This window comes from Heptranchias perlo, chromosome 2 (genome assembly GCF_035084215.1).
Source record: "Heptranchias perlo isolate sHepPer1 chromosome 2, sHepPer1.hap1, whole genome shotgun sequence".
Classification (NCBI taxonomy): Eukaryota; Metazoa; Chordata; class Chondrichthyes; order Hexanchiformes; family Hexanchidae; genus Heptranchias; species Heptranchias perlo.
Genome location: NC_090326.1, coordinates 90,347,963 through 90,369,263, shown reverse-complemented (window position 1 = coordinate 90,369,263; position 21,301 = coordinate 90,347,963).

Sequence of the window (21,301 nt, the reverse complement as noted above, 5' to 3'; positions counted from 1 at the left end):
CAATACTGAGGGAAAGTCTTGTAAAACAATATAAAATTGGCACACTCCACGGCAACAGAAATTAACATAGGAAGCAAAATTCAACTAAACACCAAGGTTTTTTTGTGATGACTGTGTTCTCTTCAACCCTGAGCTTCACTTCAAATCCCATATCCTATCCATCATTAAACCACATAATTCCACACTCGCAACATTGCTTGCCTCTGCCTCTACCTCTACCTCAACCCCCTGGCACTAAAACTCTTACTTCCATAACTAATGCCCTCGTTACCAGCCTTGTGAGCTGGATTCTACGCAAACTCCAACTCATCCAAAACTCTGTCGCCTGCATTCTGTCTCCACTAAGTCCTCCTTCCCATCACCCCTGTCCTCACTGAGCTCTAAAGGGACCCCGTCCACCCCTTGTTTACAAATCCCTCTAAATGCTCCATCCTATTTACACAACGTCCTTAAGACCCACGTCCCAGCTACTGTCCTATGGACCTCTCCACCTCTGGCCTCCTGTGCAACATCAGGCTGATGTGGAATAAGGTTACATCCTGATGTAAGAATCTAAGATTCATTTTACATATGATAGCTGCAATATTCTCTTATGATAAATAGTTTAATTCTGGAGAGAACATTAAGATGGGGATGAGTCACCCTATTCAAATAGATTTATATGTATATTTTATCTTTCAACTGTTATTAAAACTTTCAATCAAATCCAGTTATACTGCCATGTGAGAAATCATCTTTATAACTCTCAAGTAAATAATACATCTGAAACTATAAATTCTAATGAATCTATGTACCGTCAGTTTCAAAGACACTGTCAAAATCAATGATATGTTCAATGTATCTGATGAAAATCCTGGCTTTCAGCTGGAATACAAACTACGAAAATTTAATAACAGTATTTAGCTACTAAATGTCTGCCAAAAAGGAAGCTATTGGTCTCATAAGAGGAGTAATATTCAATCACTTGAAAGGTCCCTGTGAACCCATTTTAACAGCTGTATTGATTTTTTTTCCTGTAGTAGGTGGTATTTAATTCAAACAACTCCCAAGGAGTTCACAGGCAACTTATCAAGTACTCAGGCCTTCTTAGACCACACTGATACCATTACCAGATCAAAAGAGTGGAATAATTACCGCATTGATTAGCTTCCCAGAGCTGACAAGGGGTGACAGAATGCTGTGAATCAGCAGCAGGCAATAAAGACATTCCTTTTCGAGGAGGAAAAGGCTAGTCTGTGCAAATACTTACAGAGCTCGGTTGTGACTGCCTGCCTTCTGGATTTTTCACAGTCCTCTGAATGTTCAGTTTAAATGTATTGAAGGGATCACATTCTGATTAATTGTTTGTAAATTGAACCATGTCTTATTCGTTTTATGCTTGTCTTCACAACAAATGTGCTCTGGGCCTGCAGGAATTTGAACACTCATCTGTTTAGTACAGGAGTGTGAAGATGCTGAATTGCTTCTCCTTGTGAGCCAAACAAGTATACGGGAATGGGAATGATTTCAGCTGATTCTCATCTGTATGCAGGAAGAATCCCAGCCTCAAAAGAGGACTCTTCACCACTGCAGCTGCTAATTTCAATCTTCTACTTCGATTTACTTCGATATTTATTGCTTATTTCCCCTTAAAGGAACCCTATAGCTGTCTTGCTCTGCAATATCCTCGTTCCACAATGAGATTAGGTGACTATAAACTGCATAAATTCACCTCATTTTACGTCAACGTATTGCTGTATTTGACCAGCAGGTGATGTAGATATTTAGGGTGCGACTGGCACTGCTAGTTTTTCCACTGCCAGAGATGGATCTTTTTGGTGCTGCAGTGTAATCTATCTCACAGCCAAGCTGAGTAATCTGAAAACTCATTCAACAAAGACATGTGAGTTTGAATATCACTCAAGGCCATATTCTAGCTCATGAATTCGCTAACCCGAAGTCCAATGCACTCCCACTATAACTCTGGGCTGCCCTTTGTGGTTCACTTTGCAAACCTAACTCTTAATGTTCAAAGAAAAAGGAATATTATGTAACTGTTGAGAAAATAATCACGATGGAGCATTAATTTGAGCATTTCTAATTGCTACTAAATGATATATCTAATTCTTATTTTCAGTCATGCTTGAGATAATAATCCAAAGTTGATTGGTAGAAGCGTGTGCCCAGTTTTTGGTCAAGTCCATTTGAACATGAGGGAGGATACGCTGATAATTGCATAAAGGTGGCATGATGAGTCTTCCATACCAAGGGGGAATTTCTGCAGCCTTTAGAAAAGCTGAAAAATAATGCAAAAACATTTGTCAGCCTTTCCAAAAGTTTCAGGGGGGATAGATGTGGTAGGCAAGAAGAAAGGTGAGGGATTAAGCTTTCATACAACCTAACAGCTCTTTCATTGCATCTCTTGCATTCTCATACTTCAGCAGGACATACAGTCAAGGTGCAATATAGAATAAACGCTTACCACATTCAAATTTTCAAAGAGCTTCAGGTTGGACAAATGGCAGCCTTCTGTGACTCCCTGCACTTTGGGAAAAACACCAATGTTGAGAAAGGAGATAAAAGCGCTGACAATTTTGACCAAAGCATTAGTCACCTTTTGGATGCATTTGTGGGTATCTCAGTACCTGATATTGTGAAGCTAGCTGGAACTGATAGTGCCGTCTCCATGTTTCAAATTTGCTGCAGCTGCCCTGGCTGCACACAGCAACATTCCGAGCTGTTGACCTGGAGGCAGCCGAGATCCCTGTACTGTCTAATTGGCAGTAGGTGCACCAAGAGTTATAGTGTGGTCTGGGTCTGCTGATCCTCTTGGCATGCCTTCTTTCATCTTGTACCACCTCTACTATGAAACTGAGATGTTTTAGAAACAAACTAATGCAAAGGATTGAGAAAAAATGGTGGCCATTTATTTTTCCCAAAACTAATATTTTCATTAAAATTTTTAAAATATGGGAAAAAAAGTGTCACCAAGAATGCTGCACTAAAACTGTACTGTAAACTTTACAAAACACCCTTGTAAAGGCTAGTTAAGAGCCCCTACACCCACTCAGTTTCTGTTGCATCCATTCCAAATGGATAGACAAAAATAAAAGGACAAGCCCAGCACAAATACTGAGCAACTGTGAGTGGTGTTCATTTAAATTAACTTGCATCCAATTCGGGGCTGGAATGTGGCTCACACATGATACGGCCGGACATCAACTCATCATTACTATAACAAAGGAAAACTGCAGCCTAAAAAAGAATTGGTGTAGGGCCTCCACTTCCAATTCCCCACTCCCTATTCTCTCGGAGCACAAGATCTTGGTGTCGACCCTCTCATCCCTAATATGGGTTGATTAATCTCTCAACTTTTATTGGCCTCAGTGCCTCTGGGCTTGTGTGCGGTGGGATGGGGGAAGAATTCAGGCACAGTTTCTTCTCCTGATCACCATCCAGGAATCCCTGCTGGAATCAGCACATCTGTGCAGATGTTAGTTGAGGGCGAGATCAAACACAGCTATGATTTTCCCCCTTTGCCACCTTCATTATCAAAAAGTCGACTGACACTAACCGTCATGTAGAATAGCTACATGGACAGATACCGGGCATGGCAGGGTGAGGGGATGTACTGGTACCTGTGGATTGGTATCCCAGCATGAGTCGCTGCTTCAGAAAAGAGGGGGAGAAAAAACTTTTTTAAAGCAAAAATAGCTGGGTGTTCAATAACATTTTAAAACAAAACAAGAAAGAAGTAACACAAGCAGGATAAAGTGTTCCTTTCTTGGTCGTGGGCGGAGAAAATTTCAGTCACAGATCTTTATCGTATGGTTGAAAATCAATAATAAATTTATTGTGCAAAATGTTTGAAGCAGCTGAAAATGTATAGGTTTGACCTTTAGTGTTGTACTTCATAATGCTTCACCTTACTTCAGCAAGGCGCACATTATTTATTAAATGATGCTGGTTTCTTAGCAGGATTTTCAGTTACACACCAAGTTCAGCTTGCTATAGGGCTGCAAGGAATTAAGATGGCAGCATTCTACAGCAGTGATACTTTGTGCTTGTGGCTTATGTCTCAAAATTAAATAGCTTTTGTGTTTTTCCTCCTTTAAAATTAGAATCATTTTAACATAGATTATAAACTTGATCGCTGCACCAAATCATTATTTACATTTATGCCATGTTTCCTATCGTCCTGATTTTTTTAAACAGAATTAGTTAAACATTGAGGTAATTTAGAACAAAGCCTTTATTGTAATTTACAAAAACACAATTGACCTAACTAGTGCCAATTTTTGCTAGCAATCTGCACTTGCAGTTTGATCATCAGTACTAATTACAAGGTTTCACCTGCAATAATTTTCAAATTTGAATTAAAGACAAATTTCAAAATTGAAGTCTGCAAAAGTCTTCCTTACAAATCTTCCATTTGAAAAGCTCCGACTGTCGACATAAAATGTTGATGCTGCTTCCTGTAAATTTTTAAAGAAACACCTTCTTTCGAGGATGTCTGCTAAGGAATTGTTTTTAAATTAAAATGTTAAAATGAATCATAGAAAATTTACGGCACAGAAAGAGGCCATTCAGTTGATTGTGTCGACACCAGCTGAGAAACGAGCCACCCAGCCTAATTCCACTTTCCCGCATTTGGTCCATAGCCCTGCAGGTCATGACTCTTCAGGTGCACATCCAGGTATTTTTTTAAATGAGTTGAGGGTTTCTGCCTCTACCACCCTCTCAGGCAGTGAGTTCCAGACCCCCACCACCTTCTGAGTGAAAAAAATTCTCCTCGTTTCCGCTCTAATCCTTCTACCAATCACTTTAAATTTATGCCCCCTGGTTATTGACCCCTCTGCTAAGGGAAATAGGTCCTTCCTATCCACTCTATCTAGGCCCCTCATAATTTTGTACACCTCAATCAAATCACCCCTCAGCCTCCTCTGTTCCAAGGAAAACAACCCCAGCCTATCCAATCTGTCATCATAACTAAAATTCTCCAGTCCTGGCAACATCCTCATAAATCTCCTCTGCACCCTCTCTAGTGCAATTACATCCTTCCTGTAATGTGGTGACCAGAACTGTGGGCAGTACTCAAGCTGTGGCCTAACTAGTGTTTTATACAGTTCCAGCATAACATCCCTGCTTTTATATTCTATGCCTCGGCTAATAAAGGAAAGCATTCCATATGCCTTCTTAACCACCTTATCTACCTGTCCTGCTACCTTCAGGGATCTGTGGACATGCACTCCAAGATCCCTCACTTCCTCTACACCTCTCAGTATCCTCCCATTTATTGTGTATTCCCTTGCCTTGTTTGCTCTCCCCAAATGCATTACCTCACACTTCTCCGGATTGAACTCCATTTGCCACTTTTCTGCCCATCTGACCAGTCCATTGATATCTTCCTGCAGTCTACAGCTTTCCTCCTCACTATCAACCACATGGTCTATCTTTGTGTCATCCGCAAATTTCTTAATCATGCCCCTTACGTTTAAGTCCAAATCATTAACGTATACCACAAAAAGCAAAGGACCTACTACCGAGCCCTCTGGAAACAGCCTTCCAGTCGCAAAAACACCTGTCAACCATCACCCTTTGCTTCCTGCCACTGAGCCAATTTTGGATCCAATTTGCCACATTCCCTTCGATCCCATGGGCCTTTACTTTTGTGACTAATCTGCCATGTGGGACCTTGTCAAAAGCCTTGCTAAAATCCATGTAGACTACATCAATTGCGCTACCCTCATCGATCTTCCTCGTCATCTTCTCAAAAAATTCAATCAAGTTAGTCAGACACGACCCCCCCTTAACAAATCCGTGCTGACTGTCCTTGATTAGTCTGTGCCTTTCTAAGTGACAGTTTATCCTGTCCCTCAGAATTGATTCCAATAATTTGCCCACCACTGAGGTTAGGCTGACTGGCCTGTAATTACTCGGTCTACCCTTCGCTCCCTTTTTAAACAACGGTACAATGTTAGCAGTCCTCCAATCCCCCAGCACCACGCCTGTATCCAGTGAAGTTTGGAAAATGATTGTTAAAGCCTCTGCTATTTCCTCCCAGGCTTCTTTTGACAGCCTGGGATATATTTCATCTGGCCCTGGTGATTTATCCACTTTCAAAGATGCTCATCCCCTTAATATTGGATGTTTATCCCATCCAATATTTCACACTCCTTCTCCTAAACTTCAATCCCTGAATCATCCCTCTCCTTTGTGAAGACAGATGCAAAGTATTCATTAAGAACCATACCCGCATCTTCCGCCTCTACACATAGTTTACCTTTTTGGTCTCTAATAGGCCCTACTCTTTCCTTAGTTATCCTCTTGCCCTTAATGTATTTATAAAAACATCTTTGGGTTTTCTTTGATTTTACCTGCTAATATTTTTTCATGCCCTCTCTTTGTTTTCCTAATTTCCTTTTTAGCTTCACCCCTGCACTTTGTATACTCCTCTAAGCTTTCCGTAGTATTGAGTTCCCGGTGTCCATCATAGGCTTTCTTTTTCTGCCTTATCTTACCGTGAATGCTTCTTGACATCCAGGGGGCTCTAGATTTGGCAGCCCCTTCCTTTTTCTTTGTGGGAACATGTTTACCCTGAACCCCTTGAATCACCCCTTTGAATGGCTCCCACTGCTCTAACACTGATTTACCTTCAAGTAGCTGTTTCCAGTTTACTTCTGCTAAATCACTTCTCAGTTTAGTAAAATTGGCCTTTCCCCAATTGAAAACTTTAACTCCTGCTCTGTCTTTGTCTTCTTCCATAACAATGCTAAAACTAACTGTATTATGATCACTACCACCAAAATGCTCTCCCACTACTACTTCTTCCACCTGCCCCTCTTTATTTCCTAGAACTAAATCCAGAACTGCTCCCCCTCTCGTTGGGCTTGCTATATACTGGCTAAAAAAATTCTCCTGTATGCAATTTAAGAATTCTGCACCCTCTACATCATTCACACTGTTTGTATCCCAGTTAATATTAGGGTAGTTGAAATCCCCTACTATTACTGCCCTATTGTTTTTGCACTTCTCAGAAATTTGCCTACATATTTGCTCCTCTATCTCCCTCTGACTGTTTGGGGGTCTATAGTACACTCCCAGTAGTGTGACTGCCCCTTTTTTGTTCTTTAGCTCAACCCATAAGGCCTCATTTGATGCTCCTTCTAAAATATCATCCCTCCTCACAACTGTAATTGTTTTCTTAACCAAAATTGCCACCCCACCTCGTTTTTTATCTCCCTCTCTATCGCATCTGAAACCCCTGTAATCAGGGACGTTGAGCTGCCAGTCCTGCCCCTCTTTAAGCCATGTTTCTGTAATAGTTAAGATATCATACTTCCACGTGTCTATTTGTGCCCTTAGCTCATCTGCCTTATTTTCTATACTCCTTGTATTGAGGTAAATATATTTAAGGACTGCCGAACTCCTCTGTTGTTTATTTTCTAACCTTTGTTCCCTCTGCCTTCCAGTGTGATGTGAATTTTGTCTTGCACCTTTATACAGTATAGAACATTCTTGATTATTTTATAATTAGTCTCCTATAGCTCCTAATTTTGGAATTATTGACCTTTTTGAAGTCTTTGACTTCAATGGAAATGAAAATCGGGAGATCTATAACGGGCGGCTGAATCGATATTGCCCGTTTTACACTATCACCCAAAGTCGAAATCACCCACCCAGTGTTTTACCTGTTCTTCAGGAATATCAACCTTTCTCTTTGAGATTTTCAAATAGCCATTTGGTTTCTCAGAGATCACAACTGTCCCTCTGATGGGATTTTTCAACTGTCAGCTCATAGAAATTTCAAACTGCAACGCAAATTGGCAAAAAAAGAGTTATAGACACATCCTGAAATTCAAAAAGGAACGGTCAGCTGTGGCTCAGTTGGTAGCATTCTCATCTCTAAGTTAAAAGGTTGTGGGTTTAAGTCCTACTCCAGAGACTCGAGCACAAAATCTAGGCCGACACTTTAGTGTAATACTGAGGGAGTGCTGCGCTGTTGGAGGTGTTGTTCCTTCGGATGTGACGTTAAACGGAGGTGCTGTCTGCCCTCTCAGGTGGACTTAAAAGATCCCATGGCTCTATTTTGAGAAAGAACAGGGGAGTTCTCCACTGTGTGCTGGTCAATATTTATCCCTTAACCATCATCACTGAAAAAACAGATTATCTGGTCACATCTCATTGGTGAGACCTTACTGTGTGCAAATTGGCTACTGTGTTTCCTACACTATGACAGCGACTACACTTTAGAAGTACTTCATTAGCTGTAAAGCGATTTGGGACTTCCTGAGGTCCTGAAAGGTGCTGTATAAGTCTTCCTTTCTTTCAATTACAAATTAAACCAATCACAAAGTCTATTTATATTTGAAAATTGTGTTAGACTGTCTCTCATGACTTACCTATGCGAAAGGACCCAGCAGTCAGTGGGTGGAGGGGAATCCCTTACATCACCATGGGATGGGGAGGCTGGGATTTCCTTGAGTCCACAAATTGGGGGGATAATGAGTCTAAGGATTCCCTGAAGACCGGGGGGATGCCGAGGGTGGGGAGGCCCAGGGACTCCTTGCGGGGCATGGTGGGGGGGGGGGATGCTCCTGCTCCTGCTCCTCTTGGCCTGCAAGGAGTTCAAAGAGAGGGAAAGTTTTAAGATTTACCTGAGCCTCTTCCAACCAGGCGGCTCCTCCCGCCATGTTGCTGCTGCTGGGCACAGAGTCAGGATTTAGATTTAATTACTTTAACCGCTTGCCCATTGGGTGGGGCGGGGGAGAAGGGGGCGGAGGATAAAGTTGAGGCCTAGTTCTTTGATCCCGATTTCCTATAGCAGCCCCAATTCTCTAACCCACAATCCCTGTGAGTGTGCTTTACTGCTGGGACCATAGCATCATGGAATTACTTATCAAATGCTAGGCTTTGTGTTGATTCAGGTCCTAATTGAATGTGGCTCAGAGACATTAAAAATGTAGAATATATTCGCTAGGAAATTTGGATTACTGAGTAAAGTCTGTAACTATCACACTGTGTGATGCTGAAAAAGTTATTGAAACCATAAAAGTTAACATTGAAAACTGAATATTTGTTTGGTCACAGGTCCGTTAAGCTGTCCTATCATATTGGCAGTGGTTATAAAATGGAGAAAGAGGTTCATCGCAAAAACTCCACTTATGACAATTAATTAGCAGCTCTTTTGGTTGTCTATCTTCCAAGTTACACACTGGTCTAATACATGTCTAATGTACTGTATTGTGCATGGTGACTTTTGTGGAGAATTTATCAAACGTTTTAAGTGTCTTTTAGCAAGTGCCATCAGAAAGCAACTGGAAGTGCATTTATCAACCAAAGACATTCTTTTAAGGTCATTACTGCATAATGATGACTTATCCTAGAATGGATTACCACAGGCTGTGAAATCAGCTTCTACTGTAAAGCATTTTGAGAAACTCTTAGATCTTATTTGCACTATTCTTAATTGGTGTGTAAACCTCCAGGCATGGGACAGTCTCTTGATGTCGCCTTTGTAAATAATTAACATTTTCATTGCCACACAACAGTTACCAATGAAACCCCTTCCTAACGTGCCAAAAAAATTATTTTAATAAATGTGATCTGAAACCTCATCATTAGCAACAGTAGTTACACAATTGACAAGCTAGCTCATCATTAGCATTAAATATAACCGTACTTTATATTGTTCTTTGCAAATAAACTAATGGATTCCCCATGTCATTGCTTATGTGTGACCTGGGTCAGGTTAGCTGCTAACCTACACTATGCCTTTAAGGCCACAGTTCTGGATAAGGAAATCCAGGTAATTGTAACTCTGTTCAAATTGCTGAAGTAAATCAGCAGCTAGTGATAACTGCTGGTAAATTTCAGGCTCCAGGTAAACATCAAGCCTACAAGTGTGTAACCTCATTGTACTGCTCGACTCCAAGCTCAACTTCCCCATATTTGATGCACCACCAAGCTTGCTTTCTTTGACGTCTGTAACAACCCCCAGTTTTGCCTATACCTTTCCATCTTAATTAAATCTATGTTCAATTTTGCCATTTGCTCGCTTTGCTGGCTCCCCTACCTTGAGCCTTCACCACACAAGGTACAACTCATTCAAAAAGCTAGACCCTGCATCCTCACTTGCACCAAGATTGTCCCTCATCAGCACTGACCTCACCAAGTTATCACTGGCTCCCCTCCCCCCAGTGAATTGACATCAAGATCCTCATTCTTGCTTTTGAGTATCCTCCCTGGCATCACCCCCACCCTCCCTTCACTTCTTCCTCCAGCCTATGCCCCCAGTACAGCCTTCATTCCCCATTCTCTCCACTCCATTACCAGTGGCCACACCTGCAAGCATTATGTCCCCACCCTCTGGAGCTCTCTCTCCCAGTACCTCTACCTTGCTATCTCCAAAAGGCTCAACCATGCTTTCACTGTACCTGTAAACTCTCTACCACCAATGTGTGATATCTGGTGTGCGACATCTGGGGGATAATTTTCTTCCGCCTAACGCCCACAAATACCTATTTCCTGAGCATTAGTTAGAGGAAAAAGGGGCAGAGACTCATGGCTTGCCCCATTTGCGTTTGACGTGAATTTCTGTGGCTCTGACAGGGGCAGCAAGATTGTGCCTGACCTAGACACTGAGATTTGGATAACATGCAAACATCATAGGAAAGGCATCAATTCACCTCCAATTTCCTCCCTAATGCCGGTTGCAGGTAATGTGCTAAACCGTCCACATAAACCGAGTGTTCTCAGTTGCTGGGCTGCATGTGCACATGTGCTACTTGAAGAGGAAGAGGAGGACAAGGTAGAACTTTTGGACGCCAGAGGTGAGAGCAGGAGAAGAGCTCCTGCCCTCAGTTACCCTGCCAACTGACTATATCAGTCACAAGGGATTAACTTGATCTGACAGAGTAGCAATCCCTATGGGGCCTCCAAATCACCGGGTTAGGCAGTGACAGAGTTGTGCAACATGCTATAGAAGGACCTGCAGTCCAGCTCTGGGGAGGTCACAGCATTACTAATGGCAGTAAAGGTCACAGCTGTCTTGAGCCTTTTTGTCTCGGACTAGAGGGGACATCGGTGACATTAACCAGTCTGCAGTACATCGTTACATAAAACAGGTGACTCATACATTGTTTGCCAGAGCAAGCAGTTACATCACTTCCCCCATGGACAACAGGGATCAACAGTACAATGTCCAAAGTTTATTTTTCAAATGGCAGGATTCAAAAAACTCAGGTCTCATTGCTGGCACCCTTATCACTCCATGTGCTCCTGGACACAGGAGTGAAACACAAGGACTTCCATCAATGGTCAGCTTGTGTATGACCATCTTTGATGGCTACTGCAGGTGAATGTCCAATTCCCCTGCAGCACTCATGATGCATTCACTCTAGTCCATTGACCCACCATTATTTGAGTCTACCCCTGTGGTCGGTATTAGGATAGTAGCAGACTTCAGGAGGACATAGACAGACTGGTGAAATGGGCAGATACATGGCAGATGATTAGTGTGGCTAAGTGTGAAGTGATACACTTTGGGAGGAACAACACGGAGAGGCAGTATAATCTAAATGGTACTATTTTGAGAATGGTGCAAGTGCAGAGGGAAGGTGGGAGGGCAAATTGATAAGGTGGTTAAGAAAGGTATAGGATAAGTTTTGTAAATAGGGGCATTGAATACAAAAACAAAGAAGTCATACTAAACCTTTATAAATCACTGGTTAGGCCTCAGCTGGAGAATTGTATAGAATTCTGGGCACCACACTTTAGGAAGGATGTCAAGGCCTTGGAGATGGTAGAGAGGATGATTACCAGGATGATACCAGGGATGAGGGGTTTCAGTTATGTGGAGAGATTGGAGAAGCTGGGATTGTTCACCTTAGAGCAGAGAAGGTTAAGCGGAGACCTAATAGAGGTATTCAAAATTATAAGGGACTTAGATAGTGCAAATAGGGAGAAATTGTTTCCTCTGGCAAGTGGGTCGGTAATAATTTAAATAATTGGCAAAAGAACTAGGGAGGAAATGAGGAGAAATTTTTTCACACAGGGGGTTGTTAAGATCTGGAACGCACTACCTGAAAGGGTGGTGGAAGCAGTTTCCAAAGTAACTTTCAAAAGGCATTTGGACATGTACTCGAAGAGGACTAATTTGCAGGGTTATGGGGAAAAGGCTGGGGTATGGGACTAAATTGGACATTTCTTGCCAAGAGCCGGCACAGGCATGACGGGCTAAATGCCCTCCTTCTGTGCTGTATTTCTATGATTCAGTGATTCTATTATTCCAGTGTTATGTTTATAGTGCAATCCCTTTAGAATTATAGATAGAATTGGGGAGAAATTCAACTTACGGCGTCTGTTTTGCGCCTGGAAAATGGGCAAACGGCAGTTGAAAATTTGGAAGGGGCACCTCGGCTGCCCTTTTGATGCCCAAGGCCCACCTGATGCAGGCCTGTAAAGAGGCGAGCAGCCCGCCTGCCTGAAACAGGTATAGGGCTGCTTAAATATGCATATCGCAGCCATACACCATTGGTAAGATCCTAATTCATATAAATGGGCAGAGCGTGAGTGGCACCCGCCCACCCAAAACCCGCTAGGGGTTCAAATTGACCCCATTATTTTAAATATGGGCCCTCTTATTACTGCCTCGCTGACCAGTGAAAACAATCTATCACTATTTACCCAATCACAACCCTTTATTATCTTGGTGACTGTTATCAGGTGACCCCTCAACCTTCACAACTCCATTGAAAACAGCCCTCACTTCTCCAGTCTCTTCAGAACTGTAGCTCCTGATCCCTGGTATCATCCCAGTTAATCCACTATTTCTGCAGCATTTGCTTCTCACTGATTATGCAGATTCTATTAATGTTCTTGTGTACAGTGGAGAATTTATTTTGAATTCATTGTTCGCCATTCAAAGGTAAGCTTTCTGGAGCAAATTATAATGAGATTATTTTCTTGCATTTCCCAAATGTTGATGTAATGGTTTAGAAAATAGAACAAATGCTAAGATTGCTCAGTTGTATGCAGAGTGTTTTTTTCTTATCTCTGTGTTCAAATGGAGCCTGGCAAGATATTTCTGATTATATGTTGGGTTTAATTCCAGCAAACTGCGCTGATTGAAAATCTATTTTCAGTGTCCTAGCGAACTGCTTTTGTTTTATCCGTCTATGTCTGACACTCAATCTGAACATGGAAATGGTAAATGGGGCCAGGGTTCACCTCGAGAGTTGGGCTGTGAGGCGTTAGGGATTCCCATTACAGTTTCAGCTCGTTGATATATAAGAAGAAGAACTTGCATTTATATAGCGCCTTTCATGACCTTAGGAGATCTCAAAGCACTTTGCAGCCAATTAAATACTTTTTAAGTGTAGTCACTGATGTAATGTAGGAAAAGCAGCAGCCAATTTGCACACAGCAAGATCCCACAAACAGCAATGTGATAATGACCAGATAATGTCCAACTGAGAGGGCAGACGGGACCTTGGTTTAACGTCTCATCTGAAAGACGACACCTCCGACAGCAAAGCAGTACTGCACTGAGTTGTCAGCCTAGATTTTGTGCTCAAGGCACTGGAGTGGAACTTGGACCCACAACCTGCTGACTCAGAGGTGAGAGGGCTACCAATTGAGCCACAGTTGACCCTGTCATTAGCGTTATGGGCATTACCTTTTGTTGATACAAACTCAAAAAAGGACCAGGACCATTTCCTGGGAAATGGAGTTGAGTCAACGACGAATGAGTTAAGTTCAAACCAGCCAAATTAGTGGATCAGTTGGATATTTTGAAATCAATACAATTAAGTTTATAAACAGGTAGTACGAGTTGAGATTAATTCGATTTAGGTTTGAATTTGTCTGAACGGTGGCACAATGATTTTTGTAGCAGTCTTGTCACCACGGGGCTTGGAAATTCGATCATGCCATCCCCTTTTTTCAGGTGTGAAATGGGTGCCTTAGGGTCCAATATGGCGGTGGCGCACCCGTCCCGCACTGGAAGTGCACCAGCCATCATTTTGGATCAGAAACCTCCAAGGTGTGTGCCGGAACTATTCATTTTATATTCTGATTATAATATTAAAATATGCTAAGTCAAACATTCGGAGTGTGTGGAAATAGGTGTTGAACAAGTTTGCAGACCTCACTCAGATATCTAAGTTATGACTACCAGACAGGACATTAATTAGCTGCAGGCCCATGATTTCCTGACCTACATTCCCTTGTCTGCCGCTGCCCACTGGGAGTAACTGATCACAGAACCAGCTTTTGTAAACCCTCCTGACAATTTTAATCTCATCTCAGCTACTCTGTCTGCAGGAGCAGACGGCACATAACAGGAGGGAGCGCCACCCAGTGACTTTGAGGAGGGTACACTCCACATTATTGGCTGTATCATCATTGAGGAAGTTGGTGATTGTGAAGACAGAGGTCTTCCCCTTGTTCAGGGTCAGTTATTTATTTAAATACTTTACTTAAGTTAGTTAATTTATTTATTTAAGAAGGGGGGAGGGAAAAACAAGGTAACTACAGACCTGTCAGTTTAATATCAATTGTGAAGAAGCTACTAGAATCTAATCTCAGAGACAGAGGGCATGATTTTAAATGGGAAAAACGGGTGGGTTAGGGCGGGGGTGCAGTGAAAATTTTAAAAATCTAAAACCCGCCCCCAACCCACCTCAACCCGCCCATTTGCGGTTTTAACAGAGGCAGGATGAGGGGCAGGCGACCAACCTCCTCTCAAGAGGCGGGTTGGTCACTAAAAGCTTTCAAGGAGGCTACAGGCCTCCATTTTAACAATTTTTTTGTTTTTAAACCCTGGGAGCTGGATTCCCAGGCCTTCTACCTCACACCACGTGAGAAGAGGCGAGAAGGCCCGAAACTGCAGGTAAGTGCCTTTATAGCACGAAACTGCAGGTAAGTGCCTTTATAGCACAGCTTGTGGGCCTGGAGGAGCAGGAGTGCTTCCCCCAGGCCCAACAAGCCTACCTGCAGCGACCCGCCAAACACAATCGACTGACAACCTCCCCACGATCTCCGACCCCCCAACAATCTCCGACCCACCCCTGCAATGACCCCCGACCCTCAACCCCCATGAACCCCCAAGACTGAGCTCCCAATGACTGACCCCTCCCCCCCCGATGACCCCCAATGACTGACCTCCTCTGGTGACCCCTGGCCTCTCTCCCGATGACCCCTGATGACTGAGCTCCCCCAGTGACCCCCGACACCCCCCCATGACCCCCGATGACTGACTCTGTCTATGAATTATTTGTTATTCAAATTGCTGCGTAACCCTGTCTGTAACTGTTTATATCTAACAGACAAAGCTTTCCCAGGCTAGATCAGCTAATTGAACAAAGTCCAGCAATTAAATCAGGAACTTTCTTGGTCTGTGTGACTCACAACTTCACTATGGAGTGCATTTATCCACAAACCAACTGAGGGATGCCATGATCCTGTGTCTGTAAATAATATTTGTTCAGGTCTTCTTGACTGCAGTCAATTTTATTTTGGAAATCTGTTGAGATATTAAATTTGAATATTAAACACTGAGGTAATATCTGTTTTAATAGTTTTGATTTGCTGTTGTATAATCTGCTGCTTCTCATTTTGTATTCTGTGATTTCAATAGTGTTGACCATTTGTCGAAAGAAGATTTGAGGTCTTCATAGCACATGAGATTAAAATGTTTTGAATGACTGCTGTGGGGTGTTGCTATGGTGCTGGGAAGCATAAGAGCATTTTAGTCCATTGTTTATAGTTCATGTGACAAGAGAGCAATTTAAAAGGCTGTGTTGTTTGGGTATGCACATGCTTATGTCATATGATTTTGTGAGAGAAAAAGTGCTGGTTTTAGAAGTAATCATCTGTGAATTGTAAGGGGGATTAAGTTGAGAATGCAGATGCTGTTGATTGTATGTATATAGTTCGACGCAGTGTGTGACACAGAGGGGAACTCTCATACTGTAAAGAAGGAATACTTTTTGAATTGATGACAGGTTTGTGTCAACTTTGCCAAAAATCACCGGTTTACATGGTGCAAAAGCAGATTGCAACAGCCAAATTTTGATAAAAGAGATAATGGTTTATATTTACAGACACTAGTGGGTCTTCTGAGGCATTGCACATGAAGAATATGGTCTCTCTCTTACCTCCCTCTCTGTTGTCTTTGTGTTGCTATTTCTCTGCCTCTCATTTTCTGATTCAGGCTCTCTTTTTCTCTTCTCTCCCCCTAACTCTTTTTGCTTCTCTTCCTCTTCATTTCTGCAGTGTTCAAGTCAGGTTGGTGTGTGACTTGGAAGGGAACTTAGATCTTTTGATGGTGTTAATAAGCTCCTGCTGCCCTTGTCCTTCTAGATGGGGGAGGTCGTACCTGGGAAGTGTTGTACCAGTGGTTGGACGCAGAGAGGGTCTTTTCTGTGAAAAGATCAGTTCAGACTTCAGCTTCTGGTGTTGTCTGCCAGGCTGACCTGTTGTAACCACCTCTGCCCTGCTCTCCTGCCATCTGTAAGTGCTGTGGAGGGTACCTCGAGAGCTGCTTTGTTAAACAAAAAAGGAAGCTCCGATGCCTCAACCTCCTGACTGAAGCACGACCTCTGGCTCATTCCACACCGTGGTCGCTGAGGGAAGAAGAGGAAATAGATGGAGAAAAGAAAAAATAAATAAACTAATTGAAATTCTGAAAGTTACAAGTTCTTACAAAACGGCATTAATATTTATAGAAACATAGAAACGTAGACATAGAAAATAGGAGCAAGAGTAGGCCATTCGGCCCTGCGAGCCTGCTGCACCATTCAATATGATCATGGCTGATCCTCTATCTCAATACCATATTCCCGTTCTCTCCTCATACCCCTTGATGCCTTCTGTGTCTAGAAATCTATCTAGCTCCTTCTTAAATATATTCAGTGACTTGGCCTCCACAGCCTTCTGTGGTAGAGAATTCCACAGGTTCACCACCCTCTGAGTGAAGAAATTTCTCCTCATCTTAGTCCTAAATGTCCTACCCCATATCCTGAGACTGTGACCCCTCGTTCTGGACCCCCCAGCCAGGGGAAACGTCCTCCCTGCATCCAGTCTGTCTAGCCCTGTCAGAATTTTACATGTTTGTAAGTTTTCAATATCTTTGTCCTTATCATTCTGTGAAATTTAAAATGGCATCTCTAAAACACTGATTTTCTTCTTTCTTTTGGATCAAAACCAAGCCTCTAGGCATGTGTGCTGGTGTGTACTTGGTTTGTTGTGACAGAGCAGCTTGGATAAGCTTCAGTTTTGTTTTTATTAAGTCCTAGAATTTGAACCTGTTCATATACAATGAGGTCGATTACTCCCTTGAGTAGTGTATGGGTGGTGACCGGCGGAGCGTGCCTGCTGGCCACCCAATAATTCCAACGGGAGGCCCAATCCATTGGGAGGCCCAGGACTTATTGGCATAGGCCCAGAGGCCTGTGGGTGGAAAACAAGTGCCCCAGGGCAGCCGCTGGCACCCAGCAAAAATACCTCAAGATGCTCAGATCATCAAATGTTACATCTGAAGAAAGTCACTCCAAACTAACTTCCATAATAATAGAAAAGTTTATCTATGAAATCACACCTCTAACAATTTTCCTTAGGGAGAAACCCTATATACATGATCAAATACACTTTACATGTTCAGAAATTTAACATGGATTGGTTATGGGTGAACATAGATGCAATCGTACTTACTACTTTGCAAATATTAGATTATTCCGACTTGTCCAGCTGTTTTCCAAAGAACATTCTCCAGTCTGTACATTGACCTCAGAGATAGCCAGAAGTAACTAACTTTGGTACAAAATATATTGATATGTAGTTCAATTAGTCATTTAAACATTGATAAATTGAATCTAGTCAAGTCCTTCTCCTAAAGTAATCTAATAGAAGCTCAGATCTGAAAATAATGAAAAATATGATTAGGATATAGATTAAAATTTTGTCAGAGATACTCAAAGATAGAGAAAACAAAGTTTCTTCATAAAGCAAGTCCTCTGCAGTGTGTTGAATGTTAGCTTGGATCCAAACAAACAAGTATTAAGCTTCCCACTGATTGGAATTGCAAGTTGTTCCATAAAGGTGCAGTAGTGAGAAATCTAACCGATTCCTCTACAAAATGACATAATTTGCGATGGTAAGGCTAAATACAGGAATGGGAGAGAGTAGTAAAACCAAACTCTATGAAAGAGTTTGTGCTTCTTCCAGGTTCAAGTTAGCAGCAAGCTGACAGAAGACAGGCTTGTAACTCATAGACTAATGATGGTGTTTGGTTAGCTGGGTAGATGGGAATATGTTGACGAGACTCAGAATGCCCACTGATCTGACCTTCTGCAGTTTTATCGGAATAATCGAAGACTAGTGTCCTTTTCATGTAAAAAAGCTAAACAGGTCTTCACACACCTCCTGGATGGAATTTACTTGGACACTTGACATCCTTAAGTGTCCCATGCTGATCTCTTCCCATTGTCACCATTTCCTTTATGGTCTGCTTCATGCAGATGGTCTCCATCTTTAGTTATAAGTTGTCAAGGACCTTTTTGCTGGAATATCCACATGTGTTTTTGTTCAGATCTATTGCCTGGATTTCGAGCTGTCAATCTCCAGAAAATATCAATTTAATTGGTATTGACCAATTGACCACTTACATGAATAGCAATTAGTGAGGGTGTACCATACTGAGGGTTTACCATAAGAAGAACAATTGTAGCATTTGCCTCCAGGTAATCGCAGATATTGCAAACCAATTATGTTTCTGTTGGATGGCAGGGACATGATACTGCTAAAGATTTCAGCCTCCAGGCCTCTAACTTAACGAATTGTTTTCATTTGCCTTCAAGAATAGAACTAGCATGCAGTATGTGTATTGTGCTGATCCATATTTAAAATGTTTTTTTTCTTTTATTTTAATCAGTTTTAATCCAAACTGATGCAATTTGTCCAAAAGCTACTCGCATTCTAAAGAAAAATGCATAATGATATATTCATCCCATAATGCATATTTGCACATAAATTAAAATTAGTAAGGTACACAGACTATGACAGGGCTAAGAACCATGGTATATATTTCAGCGAAGCAGCTTCCTTATGACACCATGAAGCAATTTTCAGATAATCTGATTACAGACTGATGGTATAAGTAGAACATGGAAGTAGAATAAGTGTCTTCCATTAAAAAAGAAGGAAACTGCTAGTAGTTTTAGGATGCCATGGATAAATAAAGAGGTCAGAAATCAATTGAAATTGAAGCAAAAAGCCTATGAAGGCTAGAAGAATAATAATTTAAAAACGAAAGGAAAAGGATGCTGCTTGATATGAGGAAATACAAATACGAAGAAAGACTTAAAAAATTGGGGCATTTTTGTTAGAACAACCCAGATTATAGGGTGATATGATAGAAGTTTTCAAAATTCTGGAAGGATGAGACAGGGTAGATAGAAGCAGACTGTTTCAAGTAGTTGAAGGGCCATGGATACAAGATTAAATGTAAGAGATCTAGAACGGAGAACAGGAGAAACTTCTTCACACAGAGAGTTGTGAGGCTGTGGCATTCATTTTCAGGGTTAGTAGTTGAAGCAGGAACTATGCCAATATTCAAGATAGGTAGATGAAGGAAAAGGTGTTGAAGGGAAAGGTGTTGAAGGAATATGGGAACATAGGAACAGGAGTAGGCCATTCAGCCGCTCGTGCCTGCTCCGCAATTTGATAAGATCATGGCTGATCTGTGATCTAAATCCATATACCTGCCTTTGGCCCATATCCCTTAATACCTTTGGTTGCCAAAATGCTATCTATCTCAGATTTAAATTTAGCAATTGAGCTAGTATCAATTGCCGTTTGCGGAAGAGAGTTCCAAACTTCTACCATCCTTTGTGTGTAGAAATGTTTTCTAATCTCGCCCCTGAAAGGTCTGGCTCTAATTTTTAGACTGTGCCCCCTACTCCTAGAATCCCTAACCAGCGGAAATAGTCTCTCACTATCCACCCTACCTGTTCCTCCTAATATCTTATAAACTTCGATCAGATCACCCCTTAACCTTCGAAAATCCAGAGAATACAATCCCAATTTGTGTAATCTCTCCTCATAACTTAACCCTTGAAGTCTGGGTATCATTCTAGTAAACCTACGCTGCATTCCCTCCAAGGCCAATATGTCCTTCCGAAGGTGCGGTGCCTAGAACTGCTCACAGTACTCCAGGTGCGGTCTAACCAGGGTTTTGTATAGCTGCAACATAACTTCTGCCCCCTTGTACTCCAGTCCTCTAGATATAAAGGCCAGTTTTCCATTAGCCTTATTGATTATTTTCTGCACCTGTTCATGACACTTCAATGATCTCTGTACCTGAACCCCTAGATCCCTTTGGACATCCACTGTTTTTAACTTTTTACCATTTAGAAAGTACCCTGTTCTATCCTTTTTCGATCCAAAGTGGATGACCTCACATTTGTCTACATTGAATTCCATTTGCCACAGTTTTGCCCATTCACCTAATCTATCAATATCCCTTTGTAATTTTATGTTTTCATCTACACTGCTTACAATGTCACCAATCTTTGTGTCATCGGAAAACTTAGATATGAGACTTTCTATGCCTTCATCTAAGTTGTTAATAAATATTGTGAATAACTGAGGCCCCAAGACAGATCCCTGCAGGACTCCACTAGTCACACCCTGCCAATGTGAGTACCTACCCATTATCCCTACTCTCTGTCGCCTTTCGCTCAGCCAACTTCCTAACCAACTCTGTACTTTTCCCTCGATTCCATGGGCTTCTATCTTAGCTAACAGTCTCTTATGTGGGCCCTTATCAAATGCCTTCTGGAAGTCCATATAAATAACATCCATTGACATTCCCTTGTCCACTACTTTAGTCACCTCTTCAAAAAATTCAATCAGGTTTGTCAGGCATGACCTACCTTTCACAAATCCATGCTGGGCTCTCTCTGATTAACTGAAAATTCTCGAGGTGTTCAGTCACCCTATCCTTAATTATAGACTCCAGCATTTTCCCCACAACAGATGTTAGGCTAACTGGTCTATAATTCCCCGGTTTCCCTCTCTCTCCTTTCTTAAAAAGCAGAGTGAAATTTACAATTTTCCAATCTAGAGGGACAGTTCCTGAATCTAGAGAACTTTGATAGATTATAGTTAGAGCATCTGCAATGTGCTCACCTACTTCCTTTAAAACCCTGGGATGGAAACCATCTGGTCCTGGGGATTTGTCACTCTTTAGTGCTATTATTTGTTTCATTACTGTTGCTTTACTTGTATCAATTTTATCGAGTCCCTGTGCCCGAAACAA